The 25,541-nt window shown below is 40.1% G+C and overlaps 1 protein-coding gene across 3 annotated transcripts in view; it reads left to right on the forward strand.

The window, feature by feature from the left end:
• The window catches only part of cacna2d4a (calcium channel, voltage-dependent, alpha 2/delta subunit 4a), a 97,528-nt gene that overhangs the window by 53,309 nt on the left and 18,678 nt on the right, over window positions 1-25,541 (forward strand). The gene's annotated exons all lie outside the window — the stretch shown is intronic.

Here is a 25,541-nt window from a genome sequence, read left to right on the forward strand (position 1 = left end):
CATTGCAGAATGCTGCAGAAAACATAATTACATATTATGGTTTTTTTTTATATATTTATATTGTTAAGTTAAGTTAGGACTATGATAGAGTTCAAAGAAGACTGTCGATCTTCCATATTTGTTAGGTCGGGTCTGTTCTTGGACTTTCTGGCCATTCGTTTCTCGCACATATGTGGTAAAGATGAGATTGGCAAGGCAGCAGCAAGATCCAGAACACAACAGAGGGCATGAGTGAGAACAGATAAACATGAAACATGAAAAGAGGAGCAGGGATGAAGGTGGGCTGAAAGATGACTTTTAGATGTGTTGCGTCTGTACCCTGGTCGAAGCACTAGTAAGTCTTTCCCCCATAAAGATGACATTTGATTTAATTAAAAACCAGTTTTGAAACGGCAGTATATATCGATAAAGACATGATTTAACAACCATTAGAATAGTTTACTAGTTTTTCCAAAAGTAGCTGCATAGATAGTGACCACCCTCACTAACTTCTCATGCAAACCCAGTTATTTTGTTCTATAAGCATGCATGAAATATGACAGGAACCACTCAGTTCAGAAAAAAGCTTAAAGGGTCACTCCTAGTTGGCTTTCAAGGTTAATGCCCCCAACTGGATGTGTAGAATGGACTGAGATCGGCTATAAACTATAAACTTGTCTTTGTGGCCTGTTTGAGTTAGTCATAGAGCTAGATGTGTTGTTGTTTGGACTTGTAACTCTGTAAACTAATTTCAGTACAGTTTACTTTATATAGTACCAATTCAAAGCAACCCTTGCCTTAGGATTTCTACAAAATTAGATAGATAACCACAATAATCAGGCATTCACCGGTAATCAAGCACTTGGTGACAATGGGGAGGAAGAACTCCCTTTTAACAGGAAGAAATCAGAATCAGACTCAGGGAGGGGCAGCCATCTACCATGACCAGCTAGGTGGAAGAGGGGAAGAGAGGAAATGAGAGGAAAAAAGTTTATTGTATCAGTTCAATAGATGGACTGAAAAATGAATGACCTGTGTCAATTACATCACTGTAGTGAAACTTATCTCACATGCTTAAAAACAAAGTTTTCTTGTCACTGTTGAGTAATTGCAGTGAAAATAGGTCTTTACAAGTGGGAAATTACCATAGGAGAAAGCTCTTATGACATGACTGACATGGCACAGTGTTGACTCATAACCCCCCTCCCCCCTGGGCCAATCAGTGTAATTTTGAAAATGCTAGAGTGTGCTGCTGTGAGATGTGCCTTTTTCCCAAAGTGTCATCACAACCCAATCAGCAGTGTGTGAAATATCTCACTAATCAGATTAGGCTGTTGTTCGATGGTTAGCTGTTTGCAGGGAAAACTCAGGCCGACTTTTTCCACACGGTTCATTTCGCTGTCGAGTTGAACAACAACAACAACAACAACCTTTATTTATAGAGCACATTAAAAGCCTTAGGCATACCAAAGTGCTTTACAAAAAACAGAGGCAAAGGTGCATTTGCGCATGTGATTTGCACTCATTTGATGATACATGTGCAGCAACTGTTAATTTACACCTGTACTACCTTAAATAGCCATGTTAAGAAAAATAACCCGAGGTAGCTGGAGGATAATGCTGTTGTGTTGTTCAACTTTCTGTGCATGGAGGCTTACTTTGAGAAGTATCGGTCGATCAATGTGCTCTATCAGTCTGCTAATCAGTTGTCAGTATGATAATTGCAATTGGTTGAATATCAATACTAGGGGAGAGGAGAAAAAAGTGGTGGAGTCACTGAATTAGGTGGGATAACGAGGAAAGGAGATATAGTAAGAAGATAGTGATGAAAGGATAAAAAGAAAAATAGAGACAAGGCAGGAAATACCAGAAGGAATAGGGAGGTAAAAATAAAGGCAATGGGTAAAACAGAAGCACATAAAAATTCTTCTGCACCACCTCTTTAGTGTTTTTGCATGTGTATGTGTGGGTTTGAGTTGTCCTATTTGTTGTATCATTATTTTCATTAGTACCTGGCAGACACTGAGGAAAATATAAAGCACTAAACTGATGTTGCGTTTCTTTATTTAGATTCTCTTTTGGTATGTTTTCTTATATTTCCACATTTATTCCTGTTTTTTTTCTTTCTTTGTGACCTTCATTTATTCAGCATTCGTTTCTCTCCTCGTGGCTTTCATTCATTCCCTCTCTTCCTCTCGGTCCCTTTCTCTCCTTAACAAAGGAACAGAGGCATGCACCGAGGATATTCAGCAGATGGATTTCCTGCATGTGATTAAAGTCACATTAGCTCTGCTCTACTGGGAAATTTCAGTTGTTCTTTTTAACTGAGCACATGAGCTTCTTTTGGAAAACTCAGAAGCATTAATGAGCAATGGAGGGAACTTCTGGAAGATTCATCTGTTTGGTTTAAGCTCTAAGCCGCAAATGTTTCATTTTTGATTTTGCTGGTAGGGTGTGACTTGTAAAGCTACATTACCTTGGTTGATACTGTGACTGAGTGATTCAAATTTAAGTCTCTACAATTAATTAACGACTGAAAACTAACAGACTCACCAAAATGTGGGTATTTTTGGGTCCTTGCTTGTCTGAGCCCCCTATACAGCCTCGGCACAGCAGAATTCATATGTATATCATTTGAAGAGTGCATTCTTCAAAGATTTAACTTCATGCTTGTGAACTAATTTTCCATCAGATTGAATATTTCTGTGTGAAATAATTCTTATTTCCTTTTTCACCTTTGGAACTGTAACTGGTGCCTGGGTTTTTATGTTGGCCATTTTTCAGATGATTCATGGCTCTGTTTATGTTTTGATTTATTCAAAGGAGGGAAAACAGTGCTTTTCTTTGCAAGCAAGTAAAACAATGAAATCATTATTTTTTCTAAATGGCTGCAAATACAGTGAAAGGAACTCACATCTGGTTATTAGACAAAGAGCGATTGACATTTTTTTTGGCCTCTCTTTTGCCGTTCATTAGCTTAGTGTTGCCATTTTTAAACTACTTTGGAGGGAGGTACAAATATTTCAGCCGATATTGCCCTTTGGGCATCTTGACTAGTAAATTTAACTTTATTGATCACACTGGCCAATGCTTATTCGTTCTGTTACAACAACAGTGCTGAAGACCTTAAAAGTGGGACAAACTGGGGAATAAATAACAAAACATTGCATTTCATCAGCAAGATCAGTAATAGTCCAGAATTTCACATGTGAAATAACATTTGAATTGTTAAAATTTGCAATTCATTCATGTTAAGCTTTGCCAAAATGTCATCATGTGCCTATGTATGCTGGAACTGATGTATTGAAGGTGTAGCAGAAGGTCACCTTTGCAGCCACGTTACTGGTGATGTGGCATCAAGCCTGCCAGGCTATTCTCAGAAACCTTCTTTTGACCTGGACAGGGGGCACCCAAAATCTACACATGCACCTATGCACGCATTTATATACATACACGTGTAAATACTTGGGTGTCAGAGTGACCCTGCCTATTGAGGAATCACGTAACACCTCCTCCCCTCCTCTCAGCTCCTCTTCTTCCTCTCCTCTTTACATTCTACTTTTGTCACTAACTCTTTGCTGTACTCACTCAGGCTGCAGTTGCATACCGCAGAGACTTTATGCAGGGCAACGTTTGACCACACGCCTTGGGGCAGACACATGAATCAGGCAGATTGTGTTTCTCCTCTCATTTATGGCAGGAGGTTGTTGATAGTGAGGAAGCGAGTTAACTTCATTCATGCTTGACAGGTTTATACTTTGTGATCTTGCTAATCAATTTCCAGGACATGCATATGTGTCCTCCACAAGATTATCAGCTCATGTAACAAAGCAACTTAAAGAATCGGAACAAACCTTATGTCTGAGTGATGTTTTTACAGTAGCTAGACATGTTTATATTTTGCCATCTTGAGCTCAATCCATCCATGTCTTATGTCTCCATAGCAAATGTGCACAAATGCTTTAGGATGCAGAACAGATGGATAATGTACAACAAAGATACTCAGTGCTACAAGAGGCAGTAAGCAATAAATCAATTCTTTTCTACACTGTGGTCATCTGCAATGAGACAACTTAAACACCTTGACAAGAGCTTTAATCATTCGTGATTTGTCATGTTAGTGGGTTCAGCTGGAGGTCATCCAGTTTCATTTCTATATATCTGTGTGCAAAGGCAGGTGCGTTTATGTCTGTTTGGATGCAGGTGTGTAGATTTTGAGCAAATAGCCAAATTCTTCACTTGAAATAGGGGTGTTAAACATACGGCTCAGGGCATGCAAACCGGCCCACTGGATGTTTTTAAAATAAGAGGGAGGGCATAAATTTTGAGCTTTAAATTGTATTTTAATAAGTTTTACAGCTTTTCTGGCTGATAAAGAGCTCCCACGTGGCCATCCATACTGGACCACAGTAATTAAGCAACAGATAAACTAGTGTACACAATTCTATACATTACATAAATGTAAAGTCAAACTTCTTCATATTGACAGAAAGGAGAGTTTCACCAGCCCGGCACACTCATGATCAAAGAGGGCTGGATGTGGCCCGCCATCTAAAATGAGTTTGACATCCCTGACTTAAAGCCATGCTTTTAAATCTCTTATATACACACAGACATGCATACAAAACTAACAGGGAATACAAAATCATGAAAACACTTGAGTGCAAATACATTGTTAAATGTGCGTGTAACCGTGCAGGTTGCTGACAAAGGCAGAGCCAGGCAGCCAAGCTCCCTAAATCAATTTTTAATGGCTTTGTTTCACTGGAGAGGGAAGAGATTGGGGCAACATGGCACACACACACGCCTAACCACACGCCAGTAGCTGTACAAAAAGAGCAACGTACTGTATGTGTTGACAGGCACATGGTACAGTTATATGTACAGATATATTATGACACATGCATGTGGGTTTGCAGCCACATGTTGAACATTCATATGAATACCATTCTGTCCAAGAGTTGAATTTCACTGAACATATGCTGTTGATTTTAATAAGTATGGAACCGATATTACACCATGTCAAGGTCAAGGAAAATTCTTTCCAAGACAAAACTTTTTCAGACTTGTGTCCCTCAGCTGTGGATAAACAGAACCTGCTAAAGATGGTCAGTTATGCTTCAGATAGGTTTGGACAGCTGACAGCTATTTTTATTTACACTCATTGTCTTGGTATTGTAACTGTATATTATGTCATGATTTTTTTTGCTTTCTTTACTTTTATTCTGTGTAAATGATCAGTTTTTGCTAATATCACATACAATCTTAGCTAGTCTCATTTTTTTTTAACACCACCCAGATCTGACAGTAGCGCTTAGGAGTAAGAGGCTAAGAGTAAAATTTGTCATTTAGTTAAGTGCATCATTAATATCACCCAGACTCATTAAATCCTTTGCAGCTGATATTATCTAAATCATTTAATGAGTGGTTTCACATAAGCCCCCAGACTGGCCTCAATTGTTAGCCATGTTTCTTAGTAGACATACAAAACTAGTGCAGCCACATAATCCATTAGTTTTATAATTGTTTTCTCTAGAATAATGTCAGAAGGTGTCTGCGTTACTTGGAAAATAGTCTGTTTTCATTCATTTTTATCTAAAGCAGAGAGGCACAAAAGGGTGATGAAACCTCACACCTACTGCATGATCATACAATCACAGTGCAGCTATTGCAAGCTAATCACTCTTACATCACACCATCTGAAAAGAGATTAGAGCCCGTGAAGTGTTATAAAGCAGGTAAAAACAGCAACACACTACCCAGAGGCCTCTGAGTGAGAATTAACGCAGTGCCATTTAATGGCATCTATCAAGGGCTCTACATTGATTAATATTACATAAGATATTGTGAAGGTCATGAAAAGAAAGTACTGAAGAAATGTTCAACCAAGTTTCCATTAAACTGTTGGAGCAGTGTAAGATCACAGCATGTAGAAGGGACAGTATAAAAAACAAGTAAGCATAGATCATTTCAAGAATTAAAGCAGGTTTGCTTATATTCTGTACTGTGGTAAAAAAAAATGGTAAATGGCCTGTATTTATATAGCGCTTTACTAGTCCCTAAGGACCCCAAAGCGCTTTACATATCCAGTCATCCACCCATTCACACACACATTCACACACACACACTGGTGATGGCAAGCTACATTGTAGCCACAGCCACCCTGGGGCGCACTGACAGAGGCGAGGCTGCCGGACACTGGCGCCACCGGGCCCTCTGACCACCACCAGTAGGCAACGGGTGAAGTATCTTGCCCAAGGACACAACGACCGAGACTGTCCAAGCCGGGGCTCGAACCGGCAACCTTCCGATTACAAGGCGAACTCCCAACTCTTGAGCCATGATCGCCCCCCCTGTGCATTAAGAAAGGGCTGCAAAAATAGCAGAATGATGTGCAGCGGTTGTGATGTACTGGCAAAAGTCAGACCTGTAGATCATGTGACTTTAGGTTATGCATGAGACTTTTGAGCAAGCAGCATTGTCCAATTGAAACAGTTTTGACTTTATAAGCTTTAGAGCATTTAACTTTAAATCAGGAGGATGGATGGATGGATGGATGGTGTTTTTCACATTAGTTCTTTCACTAATTTGATTGGACTGAATATACACCTTCAGATACTTGTAGCAGTTAGTTTTTACTACATCTGTGGTTGGAGCATTTGGCATATTTACAAAGGCTACAGTGTATTTCCCAAAGGCTGTATCTCAATAGATGATTCATCAGGAGCCTCTTTACCAGCAACAGTTTCTATTAATTTATTTTGCAGTCATTTCAGAGGGAATTTCAGTTTCTTTACTGTTCTCTAACATCATATTATGAGATCTTTAGACCATAATATTTACTGTTCATGCCCACTAAGACATGTTTTATAATATGACAGCCAGGTTTATTCCACAGCACTGCAGCACAGCAATAGTTTTTAAGGTATTTTCACAAAAAGGAAATGAAGGAATATCCTGTTATAGTAAGCATGCCATGAATCATAACTCTCATACTTTTCTACTGCCCACCCCTGCAAGCTTTGGCCCAAAACCACATCCTAGGCATTCCTGTCAATGTGTAGTGTGTGTCCAGGAAACAGCCCGAGGGCTGACGTTTACGGCTTCCACCTCCTCACAGTATGCACTTTTGGCCTCGTCTAGAATTCCCATATGTTTCAAGAAAAACACAAATGTAATTTTCTTTTTTTCTGCAGTGTACTTTGTTTGACATTATAAATATTAAATTCCAGTCAAAAAAAAGAAGAAATGAATGAGTGGGGTGAACACCGTCAACCAGACTTACCTTTTGACCAAATATCTCGGACAGCACGAGCTTTATGGCTTTCTGCAATCAGCCATTCGTCCAAAAATATTATTTAAAAAAAAAAGAAAGAAATAAAGCTCAAAAATTTCTGACTGGACAAAAAAAATGAAGAAAAGCTGTCACCACTACAACTAAGAAAATCCATACATTCAAGATCCTGGTCAGATGAATAATGTAAGATTAATCCTTCTCTCTGAATAAAGACAATTCCTCCAGCTTCCCTTCAACCCACCGATAAATTGTGAAGGGACGGATTGTGTAAAAAAAAAAAGATGAGGATTTTAGAAAAAAAACAGAGGTAAAGAAAGGCTTAGAGGAACAAGAGGAGGTAAGAGAGGCTAAGGTCCTCAGAGGGAGAGGGATGGAGATAGTTAATCCTTTTCTTAGGATCTGTTCCGTATATGAATGATATGTCCAGCGCTGTCCTGCTCGTTGGCTTGCGTGTTGCCGTGTGTCTGAGAGGCGTGAGTATGTGTGAAAAAGAGAGAGACGGTGTGTGTGTGTGTGTGTGTGTGTCTGAGAGAGATAGAAAGAGAGGCAACAGCGTTAGGTTGCTGGCGTCATGCGCTACCCCTTCTGTGTCGCTATGTTTGTGATTCCTGCACTCAGCACGCGTCGGAGCGTGTGTGTGTGTTTATCCATGCATGTACACTTGAGGGTTGTCTTTCCGGTGCGCCTTTGTTAGACTGTGTGTGTGTGTGTGTGTGTGTGTGTGTGTCTCGATACTCCCACCTCCCCCGTTTTTCTTTACGGTACGTGTGTGCAGCCGTGCATGTGGCAGGAGAATGTACGTGTGTGCGTGTGTGTGTGTGTCTTGTCAAATATAGTAACATTAGTGTATGCTGCCTCTGTCTGCCTGCAGCTCTCCCACTGTGACAGAGAGAAGAAGAGGGAGGTGGAATACAGAGTGCGTGATAATACGAACGAGTGAAAGCTGAAGGAGAGATAAGGGAAAATACAGAGCAACAGAGTGAGGAGAAACTAGAGAGTGGAGTGGAAGGCATTGGGAGAAATGTGAAAGAGGGTGCAAAAAATAAATAAATAAGGAAGCTAGGTAGGAGAAAAGGGAGGCAGAAGACACGGTGGGATGAGGTTGATGGAAGGGGGACGGGAAGAAAGATTTGAGAGAGAAAGCTGTGGCTGTCATGAATCGCTGTGTGGCAGGCAAGCAGGAGTGGTGGACCCAAAATGCAGAACTCAGACACGGAAGTGAAACTTAAGGCGCAGCTTTATTGCTGGGAAAAACCTCGTACAAACTAAACTCACCAAAAGAAAACCAAAAGTCAGAACAGAGGAACCAAGGACTGAAACACTGGAAAGAAACACTAAACTGGAGCAGGAGACCAAACACTGGGAACATAGAAGCAGAACACACAGCTAGTTGAGGGTACGACGCGACGCTGAACAGAGGGAGACGCAGACAGAAATACACAGAGGGTTAACGAGGAAAGTGGGAACACACGGGGAACACAGGTGACACTGATAATCATAACGAGACAGGGCGGGGTGAACTGAACATGACATGTACGGGCGTGAGAGTCACAAAGTAAACAGGAAGTGCACAGAGGTTCAGACAGGAGGAGAGAGAGCACGGGGAAAACACAGACATAACGGGCTGGGAAAACATGAAACAACCACAAAGGGAGACGAGGGCTCATAAATACATAGAGGGCACACAGGGGGAAGAGAGAGCACGGGGAGAACTTAGACATAATGGGCAGGGGAAACATGGAATAAAACATAAGGAGAGACGAGGGCTCACAGATACACAGAGGGGCACACAGGGGGTAAAAGCCATGAAGGGAAAACACTTAGGGAACAACACAACAGGGCAACTCAGAAAACATGGCCTAAGCAAGGAACAAAATACAAACATACAAGAAAACTAAGAACACTGGGCCAACATGGCCCAGGACCATGACAGTGGCAGTGGAGCGAGGGAGGATGCGAGAAAGAGAGAGAGAGAGAGGGAGGGATCAGCTGATTTCAGTAAAGATGAGAATCTCCCTCTGCCACATGGGCTTTTCTCCTCCCTCGATTTTTTTTCCTCCTCACGTCTCCCTCTCTCAGCTTTCATTTTCATCCTATTCCCTGTGGCAGCTCTCGTAACGGCTGTGTTTGTGTGTGTGCATGTGGCTGTATGAGCACATGCACTGGTGTGTGTGTCCTTGTTTACATCTCACGGACAGAACTGTGATCCTCATGAGATAAAGCAGTCCATTTTTAGGTAAATTAGATAGATTAAACTAGATAGGTTTATGCATGCCTGTGCAGTGTTTTGTGAATAATTGTGAGAAGCGTTTTGGTGGAAGATATCATTGACAAGTTTAAGACAGGTGTTAGTAAGACAGTATGTGGTTTGTAAAGCGGGAGTAGGGTATGAACTGGTGGGGCGACTGTGTGTTTGTTTGCACACAGCATATAACTACTTGGCTGCTTCCTTACATGGCTTGAATCATAGCTCTCTCACACATACACACACACATTGTGCTGTTAATGAGCATGTGAATCGCTTGGCTCAGATTCAGTGTTCAAATGAGAGACTAGTTGTTTCCATAAGAAACTGAACCAAAATCGCTCATGAGCCAAGCGTCTTTTTCTCTCTCTTTCACTAAAGGGACTGGCATTGTTAACAGAGGGGGGTTTTCATCCTCTCTTTCTTTTCCACATGCTGGAAGCCACCGATGACTGATTTTTACTGTTTTTATTTGGCAAATATGGCCAAAATAGATATTATACACCAACCAGACCAGACCAGACATCAGAGATGATCCTTAACTTTGACCTTTCCGGGAACAAATGGTCTAAAATTTCATGTTGAAGCTGCACCTGTCTTTGGATATTTCCAATAGAGCCCAGTTGATACAGGATTTTTAATACTGATGCTAATACCAATGCACTGATACTGATATTTGGTTATTCAAAAACCTGATATTCCAATACTGACCAATGATTTTTTTTATTTCAGACACATGAAATATAAAAAGAGTTCCCTAACACTTATGTGTACTTATTGAGTTTAGTTTTTAGGCTCTGCAGACTCTTGGCCTTTGGTGGGCAAACTAGCTAATATGAGCTGATAATATCATCCCTCTAATGAAAAGAGTAGGCTCCAATTAGCAACATTCGAATAACTGTGCAATGCAAAGGACTGTGGAATATAAAGCTGATATCAAGTGCATGGGGCCACTCTGTGACATTTTTACAGTGTTAGACCTCACTCATACAGGCCTAGAGACCAATAAACAAACCCCTGATAAGCTCCAGTTCTGTAATCTCCACCTGGTTGGTGAGTTGTTGCTGGGCGTGGCTAGATGAAATTGGTGGGAAAAAAATGCACCAAAAAAACTCGTTTTGATTGCTTTAGTCTTTAGCAGATTTCCACAGATTGGTGTTTCATATGTAAGATATTGACTTGAGTGCAAGTAGTCGCCAACTACTCGCCGACTGACAGTTAAAATGAAAAGTGTGACGCAAACCGAAAACAGAGGCTGTTTGCCTTCAAGGTAAAAGTCGCACTCTTTAAAATTCTAGGTCTGTGTGACTGTTGCCTTATGCAGCTCCTCAAAGCATTTGAACATCTTCCAGCTTCTTATGATCTTGTTATTTTACAGCTTCAGTAAAAGTTTGCAGCATTCCTGATAAGGTAACTTTGAACTTGGCACATAGTTAGCCACTATCTGGTGAACATACTGATTATTAAGCAGCTAGCGTGCCCAACATTTCCCTTAGATGGCAAAGACCAGAGCAGAATTTAAGGAGGGCGATTATTTTATTTTGAAAGGACATCTATCAGGTGGACAGAAAGACTTTTCCAACTGAGTGCAAATGTTTGTACCATTTAAGATGTAAGTGTAAATACACATCTATTTGTTAAGAATTTTTGCATGAACAAAATAAACAGTGAAGAGAAGAAACAGGAACATCATTCTGGAGGTTGGACCAAACAATTGGAAATGGATTTCAAGACATCCAATCTAACTGTGCACCTTCTTTCAGTTTGCACATGTCAGTGTCTGTTACCAGGCTGAAATATTTACAAAGGCTGGTTAATACATTGGATTGGTCAGCTGCCCAACACACACACACTTACAAGAATAACCTCAACTGAGTTCTCTGGTTTCCTGTCCAAATGTGGGCACTGTGCTGGCTTTATGACATGGATGTAGTTACTGGCAGACAGAAATCATTATTTTAGCTGCCAGTAGCTCCGGATAGTGTTGGCTGTAAGGACATGCTCTTCAGCGGTATTAAAAATGATTGGCTAGAATGACAGGAATAGCATGGAGTGTGCAATATGCTGTTGCACAAAACAATTTTATCTCAGCGTTGAGTGATGTTAAAAAATATTTAAAGGTAGAAAGAAATTCTACTTTTGAATGAGCAGTGGTAGCAACTCTTCCTGTGTTTGTCTGCACATTCGTGTGCAATCCCAAAGGAGTAATTAGTCCTCTAATTAGTCCTGCCAATCCCCTCCAGGGTGCAGAGGTCAGCAGCCAGGGTCAGCTGCTTGGCACTGCCAGGTATTTAGTGCCAGGCTCAAGGACTATTTGCCACAGTTGTTATAAAATATAAAAATCGTGCTTAAAGCCCAGTGTTAATAATAGAAACTGTGGGGTTTTTTGTTTTGTTTATTTTTCACCGGCAGATGTTTCCCCTCCTGCAGTTTTAAACACCACTCAGAAACCAAGTGAAAGAACACTGAAGGCAATTCAGTTTTGTCAGAGGCATCCATCTGTCGGCTCAAAACCCAAACATTTGGTATCTTGTGCCAGACTTTTGTCTTAGCACCACCCATTAATTATCATACATTGCTTAGCATCTGAAAGAGGCCTTGCACTTCTGTGGTATTGTCAGAGATGTGAGCCCTTGCGGTGGCACTTGCTCTCATGTTCCATTTTTACACTCAAAATTCAGAGTGTTTCAACTCTGACTTTGTTTTTTCATTGACCTTGCGGTTTGCAGCAGATGAAATGACACCTGTCTGTGATGTAACCTGAAAGCAATCCCCAGTGGATGAAAAGGGAAAAAAAACCTTTCATATCTTACAGCCATCTTTGTTATCAGGTTCTTACTTTTTCTCCAAAGAAGCACAATTGGTGCTGCTTTTTGCATTAAATTCAACTACTGCATGTAAATCACTGACATGTTTGCCAGCCTCTGCACTGTAACGTGCACCCATCTTGTAGTGAACACAGTTAGCACCCCTGGTATTAAGTAAGCAGCACTAGCATTTGGCAAAATCCAATCTCTGATCTAAAATCAAGGCTTAATATGTGCTCAATCCTTTGTTACTTACAAAATCTGTATGAAAACAAAATCTTTATACTCTATGTGTAAAAAAGAAAAGTATGGCTGTTGTTTCAGAACCACGGACAGCAGCACTGTTTGCTGTGTTATGATCTGATGAAATGACACAGAGTGCAGTGTAGTAGACTGTTAAATCTCCCCCCCCCCCCCCCCCCCCTTAGTTTCCCAGCTTATTTAATTTTTTGTTGTTGTTGTTTTTGATAGCAAATATTGAATTATTGACAAAAGTTTTATTTACTAAACAGTCCACAGAGAGAGAGACAGTGGGAAACACAGAGGTGAGAGAGCGAGAGCTATAGCTGTTTCTGTGTGACTCACCTGGCTGATTGTTGCTTGCTTTTAGTTTTGTTTAGTTTCAAGAGGTAGCAGGGGTGCTGAGACTTTTTGTCTCCTCAAACCCGCCAGAGCAGCACAGTCACTTCGTCCCAGACCTCCAGATTTACAAATGAAACTCTTTTCTGAAACAACAGAAAGAGTCCACTGTGGCTATAATTCTCAATGTTCATGTAATATATATATATACATATTTAAAAGCAAGTTGAAAAATTCTGATAAGTGTTTAATTTAATAAACAACACTGTAGAGAGTGTGATTGCTCCTCTAGCTCAGGTAGTTCATTTAAAATTTTGCACACTGATTGAGAAGGAAGAGCTTTTTACAACCAGGTAAGAATGCAAGGCAAGCTTATTTATTTGTTTCCCCAAGGGATTTTTTCCTCTTTTTTTAGGATTGTTTATATGTCTGGCAAAAAAGGCATGCTGGCATTGGGATCCATTTTAAGTGCCAGCACCTCCTGCCAAGGTGACTTTTATGGCCAGTTCTGTTCCATCAATGATGCAGGAAATACGTGTTATGAAAAATGATTACTTGCAACGGTTTGGAGCAGGAAAGTGTATTTTTTGTGTTTTCTGCATGCCTGTTGTGGTGTTGCACAGAAACATTCATTCTCTAGCTACATGAATATTGTTTTATTTATTATCTTGTTGGCATAATTAAATCCCTGCAGTCCTTGCTGTCTCTTGCCTCCAGTATTGATGATATATGAATTTAAACCCAGTCTGTAGCATTCATTGTAAGTTGGAGCATCACCCCCCCCCCCCCCCCCCCTTCTTCTTTCACTCTCTTATGCCAGCTCCCTCTTCCTTCATATCTCTCTCTCTCTCCTTCCCTATCTCCTCACACTCAGCTACCTCCTCCCATGCTGGGTAATTTACTGTGCTATTGGGTGAGTGTCACTGAAGATGAATTGGCCCTAGCCTTTGTATTAACACCAGCTCTGGCTGGGCACGTTTAGCACTTCTACCACTAGTTCCTGCATAGAGCAAGTAACTTCAAGGCTCCATCTGTCTTTTCTTGCACACAGAGAAAAATTATACATGTTCACGGTTCCATCAGAGTCTGGACTGGTGTCCCTGTTCCCATTCATCAGCTTTTCCTTGTAATCCGTGAATCAGCCTTATAGTGGCCAGACAGTTTTATGGCTCTTTGGTCAATATGGTCAATGAGGACTGCTGCATAAAAAAATCAATCATGTTTTAATTTGTGGCTTGAGACACATTTTCCCAGACAGGCTTTTATTCCAGTGCCTCAGCCTTTTTATTTTATTTTATTTTATAGATACAGTATAGCTTTTATATACGTTTAACAGTTTTTTTCCCCTCATATTGAATTTTTTCTGTTACACTTATTGTGGTCAACCCTTTAACTAAATTAGGTAAGGTGACATGCATACTTTACATTCATAGTGACATTTAGGGGTTGATTTAGAGAAAGATAGATGATGCTTCCTTGCAACAGGGTACCTGTTCAGTGGTAACATCATGCTGTGCTAGTCCCAAATAACACTTTAATAACATCAGCTGTTTTGTCCACTTTTAAACGGCAGCACCTGACTATTTTTTAATATAATTAGCAATTAAGCTAAAGGATTGCCTTCATCTGGCCAGGACCTTTCTGTGTGAAGTTTCCATGGTCTACCTATGTTTGTGTGGGTTCTCTCTGGGTACTCCAGCTTCCTCCCAAAATTCACAGACATTCAGTTTGTGTGATTAGGTTAATTGGTGATAACATAAATTTAAATAAGAGAATTATTTTTAATATTTGAATGAAAATCTTTTGCAGTCCATCACTGCCTGAAATCTAAAACCCTTGGACATCATCAAATACATCACCAAAAGCACCGCCTTCAGCTGCTGCGTGTTTGTGGGTGTCTTTCTGCATCAGTTTTATCTACAGTAACTGAAGAGCTGCTCTGTTGGGTTGAGATCAGGTGTTTCACTTGGCCACTGAAAAATATCCATTACTGTCACTTGAGAAACTCTTGGCTTGCTTCTCTGGTCAGCTTTGGGTCATTATTAATTTGCATTGTAAAGCACAGTCCAATTAGTATTGGCTAAATTTCAGCCAACAATATAGCCATGCACACCTGAGAATTCATGCTCTTAATTCTCAGCGGTCACATTATCAGTAAATGCTAGTGACCTGGTACCACTCCACCACATTTGCTCATAATTTGACACATACACTTTGCTGGACGGGGTTTGCTTTGGATCATGACCTGTTTCTTTCCTTTTCCTTCATTTTTTCTTCCGATCATTCAGGTACATGTTAATCTTGGTTTCATGGAAAGATTGCTTTTTTCAGAGCTGTGCAGACTCTTATAGAGGTTTTCTACTAGTCTAATTTCCTGTTCTTGAGTGTTACTATCTTGTAACCCCTCTAGGTTTTGTATTCATGAAAGCATTGCTTGATTGTAGACTCTGACAATGATAAACCCAGCCCCTCAAGAGTGCATTTTTGATTTGCTTTAACTTTGTGAAAGGGATTTCCTTATCCAACGAAAAAATTATACGAGCATCAACTTTAGTTGTCTTCAGGGTGATTTCAAACCTTTTGCTGTTGCTCAGTTGGTCAGTTCTTTTTAAGACTATACTAGACTGTAGATTATGGCACTCCTAAAGTTTTTGCTGTCTCTGCGACGGCTTTATTTTTTGCTTTTCGGCCTAATAAAACTTCATCTATATAAAGCAAAAATGTGATTTAAACATGCAGAATTGGCCTTTATCAGAATCAGAATACTTTATTAATCCCGAAGGAAATTAGGGTTACAGCAGGCAGCACGCTAATGGCGCATGCGCACTTACAAAGGAACCTTCTGACCAACTTTACACAAACATCACATTGGGGAGACATGTCAGAAAGGAAGGCTGATAGGAAAAAACAACGAAAATACATAACATGAGGTAAGAGGAGGAGAAAAAAAACACTCAGACTGAGCTCCTAGTGGGAGAACAGTTTGATAACAGAAAAAACACCTCAGCACAAAAAGCACATGACTATCAATACACGATAGAAATACAAGACAAGCAACAGGGGCGGGTAAAGGGTACGAGAGAGCCGGTGTAGACAGCGCATCCGGTCCTGCGGCATGTCTGCGCTGGTCCAGTTGACTGCCATCTTCCCCGGTAGGGCACAAGCATCGAAGGCGTTTGGAAAGGGAAGGGGGATCAGTCTGTGCATATCAGTGTATGTGTGTGTGTGTCCAGAGTTCGGCTGAGACAGTGTCCTTCGCCCCGCCAGGCTAAGTAAAAATCTGCTGAATTTGTCATGAAACAACGGAAGAACTTGTTAGTTAATTTTCCAGTTACTTTTAAGCCTCTGAAAAATGGGCAACTATGTACAAAAAGTGTCTGTAGCTCCTGAACGGTCAATGCAGTGCTTTGGTTAAATCGTTTGACTTAAAGCTTAAATTTTGTAAATGACATATTGTCTGTTTAATGTCAAAATCAATTTCAGAGGGAAAATTACAGAATCTGTCACAGTCCATTAATTTATGTATCTAATTGTATTTTTTTGCTTGGCACCCTAGCTTTACATCGTTGTTGGAAGATCTGGCTGTAAGTGAACAGTGTTCGTACTAACATGTGAGGATGACCAAAAACAGGCGCACCACAGTTCTTGACCTCCTCTTTAAAAAAGAAAAAAGCTCAATGTGTGCAACGGCCGTTTCTGACGTATTTCCATGTAGCATGCTATCTGTCACTGGATAAATTAAGTGGTGCAGTTGATGGATTATGAAGCATTTTCGGCACATACACGTTCTCAGTCGCACAAGCACGCACACTCAGATAAAGTTTATCCCCTCGGAGAGTCTCATTAATTTGGCCAAGATGATTTGTTCCGAAAGAGGCTGAATTCATCACAGCCAGACAGATGGTAGAGAGGGATTTCCTAGAGGAGAGCACGAGGGTTAGAGTGAGTGGCGATGGGCATAGAGGAGATGGTGGTGAGGGAAGGAGAACAAGAGGAATGTGGACTTTGGAAAAAAGATGAAATGAAGAGAGCAAGACAATAACAAAGTGTGAAGCAAGAAGAGAGAAAGATAAAAGCAATAAGACAGAAAAACAGATATGGGATAAAAGAGAGGGATAGTTGAGAGATAAAGAGGGGAGAGGCCCCATCTGTCTTCTTAGAGAGAGATGGAAACAGACATTAGAGGCAGAAGGCGGAAATCACAAGAGGAAACATGGAAGTAGAAAAAGGAAGGGTTGAAAAAAACATACTTCTTACCAGGGGTAAATTGGTCCAGCTTCCTTGAACACTATCTTGGCCATCCTTTAAGTTTCTTGTATGCAACTTGAAGGACTAAAACTATTCATCTAAAAAAATCTTTCTGAATTTGGTGTTGTCATGATGGCCATGGAAGGTGCTATGTAGTGCTCTGAACCAAAATTTCCAATATCTCAACCCAATATCTCAATTGGCTTGAGATATGATGACAACATCATGGTTCACAGCATTTTTCATATTCATTAAAACCTCGGGACAGCTAGAGGGGACGGAGGCCTTGCCGTCTTAAAATGTTGTCATGTTTTGAAGCTGACAATTCAGAAAACTACAGCAAAAGCCCATAACTTGTTACTCATGTGTTTGCTGAACAGAGAGCTGTAATCAGGATGATAGCAGTCCTGGCTTTGTCCAAAGTAGTAATAAATCAGTGTAACAAATATCAGCCTCCTTATTGTTTTGGTTTTATTAAAAAAAACTAAACTTTACAGATGATGTTTTTCATGCTTTTTTCCTTAATTGGTGCCATATACACATATACATATATATGTGTACATGTACATGTTAATATGGAGCTTGAAATAATGAGGTCAGCATATGAATAGTAATCCGTGTGAGCCAACAGCTCACTCAAAGCTCAGTCAAAGAGCAGAGAAATCCCTAAAACGCTCACCTCAAGCAGTAAACGCACATGCTGTTCAAACCCTCTGCTTAAAAGGGACTATCCATCAGATGAAAGCTGGCTTAAAGGAAAATGAGGCAAAACTGGGTGGTTTCAGACAGTAGATGAACTAAAAGGGCTTCACTGAGGCTCAGTATAAGGTAAAGAAGCATTATTTGCATTAGAATTGAAGAGTAAAAACAACTAGTTTAGTCAGGTAATAAAAGAGGGGCCATTACATATGAAAAGACGCACATCCAGTACCAAGGTCTTCTCCTTTCACGTTATAAAAGATTGAGTAGGTAATTGAATTCCAGACTTGATTAATGGCCCGAAATGTCATGACTTTAATTCCTTTTGGATATGTAGCAAAGAAAAAGCACTGTTCTGAACACAAACTACCATGTAAACATACAGACCACAAGAAAGAGCACAGCAGTTCGCCTTTGCTCCTTCTTTCTCTCTCACACATAAACATGTTTTTTCTGAGCCTCTCCTCTATGAATGATTTAGTGAGTGTGCCTCCAACAGGCTCGTTTAAGAAGGCTGTGAAACTAGGTTAACTTAAGGTGGGCTGCGCCAGCTTAGAAGGTCCACACACATATAGCTTGTGTCAACATCATTTATTTCCATTTCTATCAAACCGGGTCCTTCATTTAACACGCTTCTTACCCATCAGCTTTAAGATTTAAGGGTTATGACAGCAGCGCTAGTCAGTTATTCCAATATGTCAATAAGTTTCACAAGAATGTGTTCTGTTTTTAATATGTTCAATTCGTGGCTTTGTGTGGGCATTTGTGTGTCTTGTGTGAATAATTCAAAGCTAGTTATCCCACACTGGCACGTGCCAGCATTCCACTCTTTTGAAAAATTGAAAAAAACCTACAATGTCCCCCCTGCCCATGCATGTGACTCTTTTTGCATCCTTGACTTTCAAAAAGTTGACAAAGTAAGAGACAGTTTCAGAGAGAAAATGAGAGATTATGGTAAGAGAGAGGAGGAAAACAAGGAAGGGAGGTTGAGTCATCATCCTTTCATCCAATCCCCATTCTCTGCCTGTTGCTTTGGTAACATGATGTCAGTGCAGCCTCTAGCAACTCCTCTGAGGTTAGCGAGCATTAGTAGAGAGGTGTGTCTGTGTGTATGTGCATGCATGCGCGTGTGCGTGTGTGTTCTTAAGTCTCTCTTGGCAATTGCTGCCACAAAACCAACTGTAACTTAACTGCAAAAAGCTTAAGGATCATAGGTCAGGTGAAACCGCCAATCAGTAGGTCAAAAGGATGTGTGTCTTTGTTTTAGGTTGTGTATGTGTGTAGTTGAGTGTGTGGGTGTGGGTGCACTTAGCTTTCTTTGTATTTATCAGCCTGAGTCTGTTTTGAATGGTTTTATGAATGGCTTTCTTTGCTACGTGTGTGTGTCTTGTTTGTGTGTTCAGACAGCTAGGATTTCTTTTCATATTGATCGTTATAATCAACTATTACTAAACTTCTTTCTTTTTTTTTACCGCTCAGCAGTCAAGCACAATTTGCTCATTTTTCCTTGCTGGAACAAAGTTTGTTGCCTGGCAACATCACTTTATTGAGCACTCTCCATCAGAAAGTCATGGTATCTGCCAAGGCTTTGGTGAACATTGCTGCTTTAGGGAAACACAAACAGTAATTTTTGGTCTTTCGGTTGAAAGGTTATTCAGTGTGAAGCATGTGGAGTGATTGTTATTTTTGTCAGGGTTGTGAAACCTTGAAAAAGTATGTGGGAATGGATATATTAGTCAGATAAAGGATGCCCTCATCCACCTGCAGAAAATGTGCTGCAGCTCCCAAACATGGTAAGATCAGGTCTCTCTTAAACACGACTTTTACAAAGAGTCATTCATCTACTGTATCTACAGACGTAAAATAGACTTAATTGAAATGTATATAGTAGCAGTATTGAGCTCAGTCAAATTTTTTACATAGTTACTGTCTCTCTGTGTACTGGGCCAACAGCCAAAATAACAATTATGGGAGGATAACAGCAGGAGAGAAAACAGATTTTTAGGCTTTTTAGACCCAATCCAGACAGCACAATTTCCAGTAACATTTCAAAATAAAAGGGAATGATGGCCTCCCAGTGTTTTCTCATAGTTTACCTTACTAAGGCCAGTGTTTTGTCTCACTATATCGCATTAGGCCTTCAATGCATGCATGTGTAGTTAATTCAAATACTGACCAAGACTTTTTTTGTATTGAATATGCTGCCCTAAAACATCCTGGTCTTTTTTTAAGATTTGTTCATCAGCAGCTAATTAGCTAATTATTTCACTCAAATCATCATAAAATCCCTTTTGGCCTTTCCTTATTTTCATGTTTTATTTCGTATTCATGCACCGTTCCTCTCATTATTGAGTTTTAATGCTGTTTGTCATCTTGAAGTGCCTTAGTTTGTGCAAATAGACTAAGCTTAAGCCTATTAATATGCAACAGCAAGTGATTAAGGCAAAGGCATAACTTATCACATTTTAAAGTGGATACAAAGAAAAGAGAAGAAAAGGGGCTGAAAAAAACTGAAATGCCTCTCATTCTGTTCCATCTTACTGATGAATGTTTGACATTTGTGGATAAAAACTGTAATTATGTGTTTGTGTGTTTGTGAAGGAGACAGAGGGACGGAGAATACGAATGCCATTTCTAAGTGGGAAGGCTGTAATCTGTGTGCGTGTTTGTGTTGCTTTGCCTTCCTCTTTGTCAGCGTTGGCGTGTGTGTTTGTGTTCATGCAACACTGATTGTGTTTATGTGCATGTACAAGACACTACGAAACAGTGAGGCACTAAAGCAAAAGACATGATAAGTCTTTGACATTTGTTCGGATAAACAGTAATCTTGTTTTACAAATTCAATTTTAATAAAGAACACTTACTCTTAAGACTTCAAACAAGATAGGTAATGTTATGCAGTTATTAACTGTTGAACCTTCAGCATGCCCATAAATGGGTTTTGAGGAAGCGGTTTAAATAGGTCATGAACTGGAAGAATTCAAACACAGCAATAAAAACAAGTTCTAATGAGTTCGCTGGGCTTTTCTGGGTGATCAGTCACATGAACTTAGGGTCAGAAATTAACTTTTGCTGGTAGCATAGTTAAAACGTGCTTTTTTTTGTACTAGCCAAAATTAATGATGATATTTTTGCATCTTACATTAATTCATTTCATTGTGTTAATGAGATATTTTAAGAATAGAAAAGCAAAGCCCAGAACAAATGTGAAAGCTAAATTAAGCTGGTATATTGATCAATGCTGAGACAATTCATGCATTAATAGAAGAAGTATTTATCTAAATAATCTACTGAACTTTTTTGCTACTAAATGTACTTAAGCATCATTCTCTCATTCCTCTGGATACTACAGCTTCCTCTCACAGTCCAATGATGATGATGAAATAAATGATGTCATCATTCATCCATCCATTTTCTTAAGTACTTATCCATTACAGTGTGTTAGGCAGGTTGAAGTCTATCCTAGCAGTTACTATGAAAGAGGCAGGTTACGCCTTTGATAGCTTACCACTGTATCACAGGACTAAGGTGAAAATGTGTGAATTCAAGGTAAATAAGGCTCTAAAGTGCAAAAATGAAACTGCTATACAATTGTCACAAATTAAAATTGTGGTTTATAAACTGAGAGAGGAAAGTGTTCATTAAGACAAGAAAATTTTGATATTTTTTATATTTTTTCTAGTCTTACTGACTGATCAAAGGGCTTTAATGTCACGGTCGGCGATGGCCAACCGTGGGGAAGTGAGGAATGAGGACCCAGGCGCGGAGCTCTGAATAACAACAGTGCATTTATTTACAGTGTGGTAAATATTGATGCACAATTAATCCCCGTGCTCCCCAAGACTCCCGTGTGTGTCTTCCAGTGGCGTCCGCGTTCGTTATCCCCGCTGTCGTGACTCTGCACACCCTGTGCGTGCTGTCCTTCCTCTCCACGCTCCTCCTGCAGGAAAACAATGGAAGCAGCCGTTAGACACTGACCCCTGCGGGCAAACACGATCTGTCCTTCCTGGACTAACACACACTGACTTGGGAGTCTAACTCAGTGATCCTGTGTCGGTGGGAGCTCCAAGACTCTCCTAAGTAGCTCCTCCGACAAGCCCTGATCAGCAGCAGGTGTGTGGCTTCGGGTGTGGCCAGTCCCCTAGCAGGGCCACACCCACCAGGCCTGAAGGCGCCTGTAAACAAGTGTTAAGACACACCTGCATCCATACACACACCCAAAAACACTCATATCTACAAGCATGGCAAGAGGGGCAGCAACACCAAAAATACATATAATATAACAAGTCCATAACTGCTCAGGGATCCTGGGTCGCTCAGACCCAGGACCATGACACTTTAGGCTACAAGCTACATTTAACCTTGCATTGATACAGCACTTTATTCTTGTTGCTTCAGGCATTTTATGTACCTCATATTTGTGGTCATTTCAGAATCACCAAGTAGTCTAAGTTGATTGCTTTGGATTGAGGGAAGGAAAACACACACATACACATACAAACTCGAAACAGAAAGGCCCCAGCACGGCTTTAAACCAAGAAGCTAATTGGTGAGAGGTGACAGTGCCAACTACTGTTTCACCATGCCACAATTCCCAAATAAACCTTCCATTCCCCATCATATGATGTAACTTTATGTCACTTGGTGCACAGCGGACCCTCGCACAATTATATACACAGAAAATACAACTCTCAGTGATCCCTGCTAAATTAGGCTAGATGGATGGTGTAAGACCAAAAAAAGGTCATTGGTGGAATCAGCCTTTAACCCTTTAACAAGAAATGTTAGGTATTAATGGATTACTGTAGGTTATTATTACCAGTACAATGAAAAAAATACTAGTTAAATTTAAAGAGACTGCAGAGATCTTGTTTAAGTGCAGCTCCATCTCATGAACCCATATTTTAATCACAATAGAAAACAGAAACTATATCACATGTTTACAGTGACACATTTGACTGTTTCCTGAAAAATATTCGCTTGTTATTTATTTGATGGTAGCGGCACTGCTCAGAAAAGAGGCAGTGTTTCTCAAGTAGAGATGAGCAGGGGATTCCCGCTCTGCAAAAAACTGTGTCTACAAATTGTGAAATAATTTCAGAATATTTTTCCTCAAAAAAAACTTGAATAGCTTGCCTTTTATAGTATATAATAGCATTAAAAGATTGTAGGAACTTGGAGACATTTTTGTGCGCAAGGAATAAGGCTAGAACTCAATAGTGAATGCCTGTGATTTTTCTGAGCCTCGGGTGGCACAGCATTAAAATCAGCCATGATTCTGTCTGGAAATCAGTACATGGGCTCAGGAACACTTCTAGAAATCACTGTCTGTGAACACAGTTCAACGTGCCATCCACAAACGCAGGTTAAAGATCTATGCATGCAAAGAAAAAGTATGAAGCAGTGATCTTCTCACCAAAGCTCATTTAAAATGGAGTGTGAAACTGCTCTGTGGTCAGACAAATGAAAACTTGATTTTCTTTTTGGAAAGCATGGATGCTATATTCTCTGGACTAAAGAGGACAAGGACCATTTGGTTTATTGTTAGTGCTTAGTTCAAAATTTTTCTTCTCTGATGAAATAGTGTGTATATGTGTAAATAGAATTGGCAGTTTATACATCTGGAAAGACACCTTCAGTGCTGAAAACTATATCCAGGTTTTTGAGACAATTGAGACAATGTCCCTTTTCGAGAAAGCCTTGTATATTTCAGCAAGCGAACACTAGACAACATACTGCGTCTACAACAGCATGGCTTTGTAGTAGAGGAGTCTGTGAGCTGAACCTTTCACCAACTCAAAACATTTAGCACGTCATGAAATACAAAATAAGACAAATAAGTCCCAGAACTGAGCAGCTAAAATCCTATATCAGACAAGAATGTGACAGGATTCCTCTCCCACAAGTCCAGCAGCTGTTTTCCTCAGTTCCCAGATGCTTACAGACTGTTGTTAAGAGAAGAGATTTTCACCGTTTTCTGTCTTCTTTTGGGAATTAAATATGGATTTATGAGATTTGCATCCCAACTTCTGTGGAATTAGAGGGTTGTAGGTCTGAAGACAAACACACCCCATCCTTCACATCTCGCCCCTCCAATTCTTTTGTAGTCTGTACTCCACAACACAAACACAAATAGATGCAGACACACATGTGAAAGAATGACACACACACACACTGCTGCATGCTCAAGCACAACCATGTGATCTCCCTAGCTCTATTATTAAAAGCCATGCTCGGTTGAAATTAAAAGAGTTTTCAGCTCATAACATTATTAAAAATCAATTCATCCTCTTTCATCTCCTCTGTCTATTCCTTTATCCTTTTCCCACCCTCCCTCTTGTCACTCTTCATCCATCCATCATTCTCTCAACCTTTGTCACCTGACTCCATTACATCAATTAATGCTTTCCTTTGATTACTTTGTCTATGCCCTGTTGACAACCTTTCAGTGGGTATCTTCTTTGTGCACCCTGCTCTCTGTCTGTCTCAGTCTGCCCGCTGTGTGTGCTCACTTTCGTCCTTTTTCTCTTTTCCCCTGCTGTGTGTATTATATCTGTTCACATCTATTGCAAAACTTTCTGTCATTTCTAAGTGTGTGTGTGTGTGTGTGTGTGTGTGTGTGTGTGTGTGTGTGTGTGTGTGTTTCCAGGTTTGTGTGAAAGAGAAAAAAAAAGAATGAAATGACCTCTTCACAAGTGGCTTTATTTTCAGTGTCCACTCTGTGCATAGAGACTTAGCCAGCATGGCAGTTTATCGACTCAGTGTGTGTATGTGTTCTTATATATTTAGCCTGTACTCCAGGGTCTTGCTAAAGGACCCATCAACACTAACTGCTCACTGATCATTTAACACAAGATGACCTCCTGTGCCACCTCAATACAACACACACTCACGCAAACACGTTAAACAATGTCAAATATGTGAGAGTGGGAAGCTATTAATAGCAGCACGGTTACCACTCTCTGCACGACTTCTCTGGATGGAAAGTGCACAACGCCAAAAGACTTGAGACACTAGGGTTTGATTTTTACATCCACCATCAGTATTTGACTACCAAAAAATACAATCGTGTAAAAAAGAAAATACGTCTTCTTTCACTTTCACAGAACATATTAAATCTTATCCTTACCTGATCTTAAAATGTAGGAAAATTACAGCCTCAGTTGAACAACACATGACATATTGCACCCTGTTATTATTTAATAAACAAATAAATAAATAATAACCCAAAATGCAGAAGCAGTATGAGAAAAACCAAGTATGGCCTTACTGCTTCAAACTGAATTTATAAGTAAGTAGCACTCAGGTGTTTCTAATCAAATGGACTTGAATGATAAAAGCACACGTTTTGGCTGGTTGCTGGAGCATTCAGGTGTGTGCTAACAGAATACCAAGAAAGAAAGACACCAGCAATGATCTTAGAGAAGCAATTGTTGGTGCCCATCAATCTGGGAAAGGCTATAAGGCTGTTTCCAAACAATTTAAAGTCCATCATTCTACAGTGAGGAAAATTATTCACAAGTGGAAACCACTGAGTTTTTCCTGGAGTGGACTTCTCAGCAAATTCACCCCAAGGTCAAACAATGCAATAGTCAGAGAAATTGCAAAAAACCCAAGAGGTACATCTTAGAGTCTACAGGCTGCAGTGTGCATATTAAATCTTAAAGTTCATGACAGAACAATTAGA

The sequence above is a fragment of the Diplotaxodon limnothrissa genome, linkage group LG17, assembly GCF_057381915.1.
Source record: "Diplotaxodon limnothrissa isolate DT_005_m linkage group LG17, D_limnothrissa_male_GT1.1, whole genome shotgun sequence".
NCBI lineage: Eukaryota > Metazoa > Chordata > Actinopteri > Cichliformes > Cichlidae > Diplotaxodon > Diplotaxodon limnothrissa.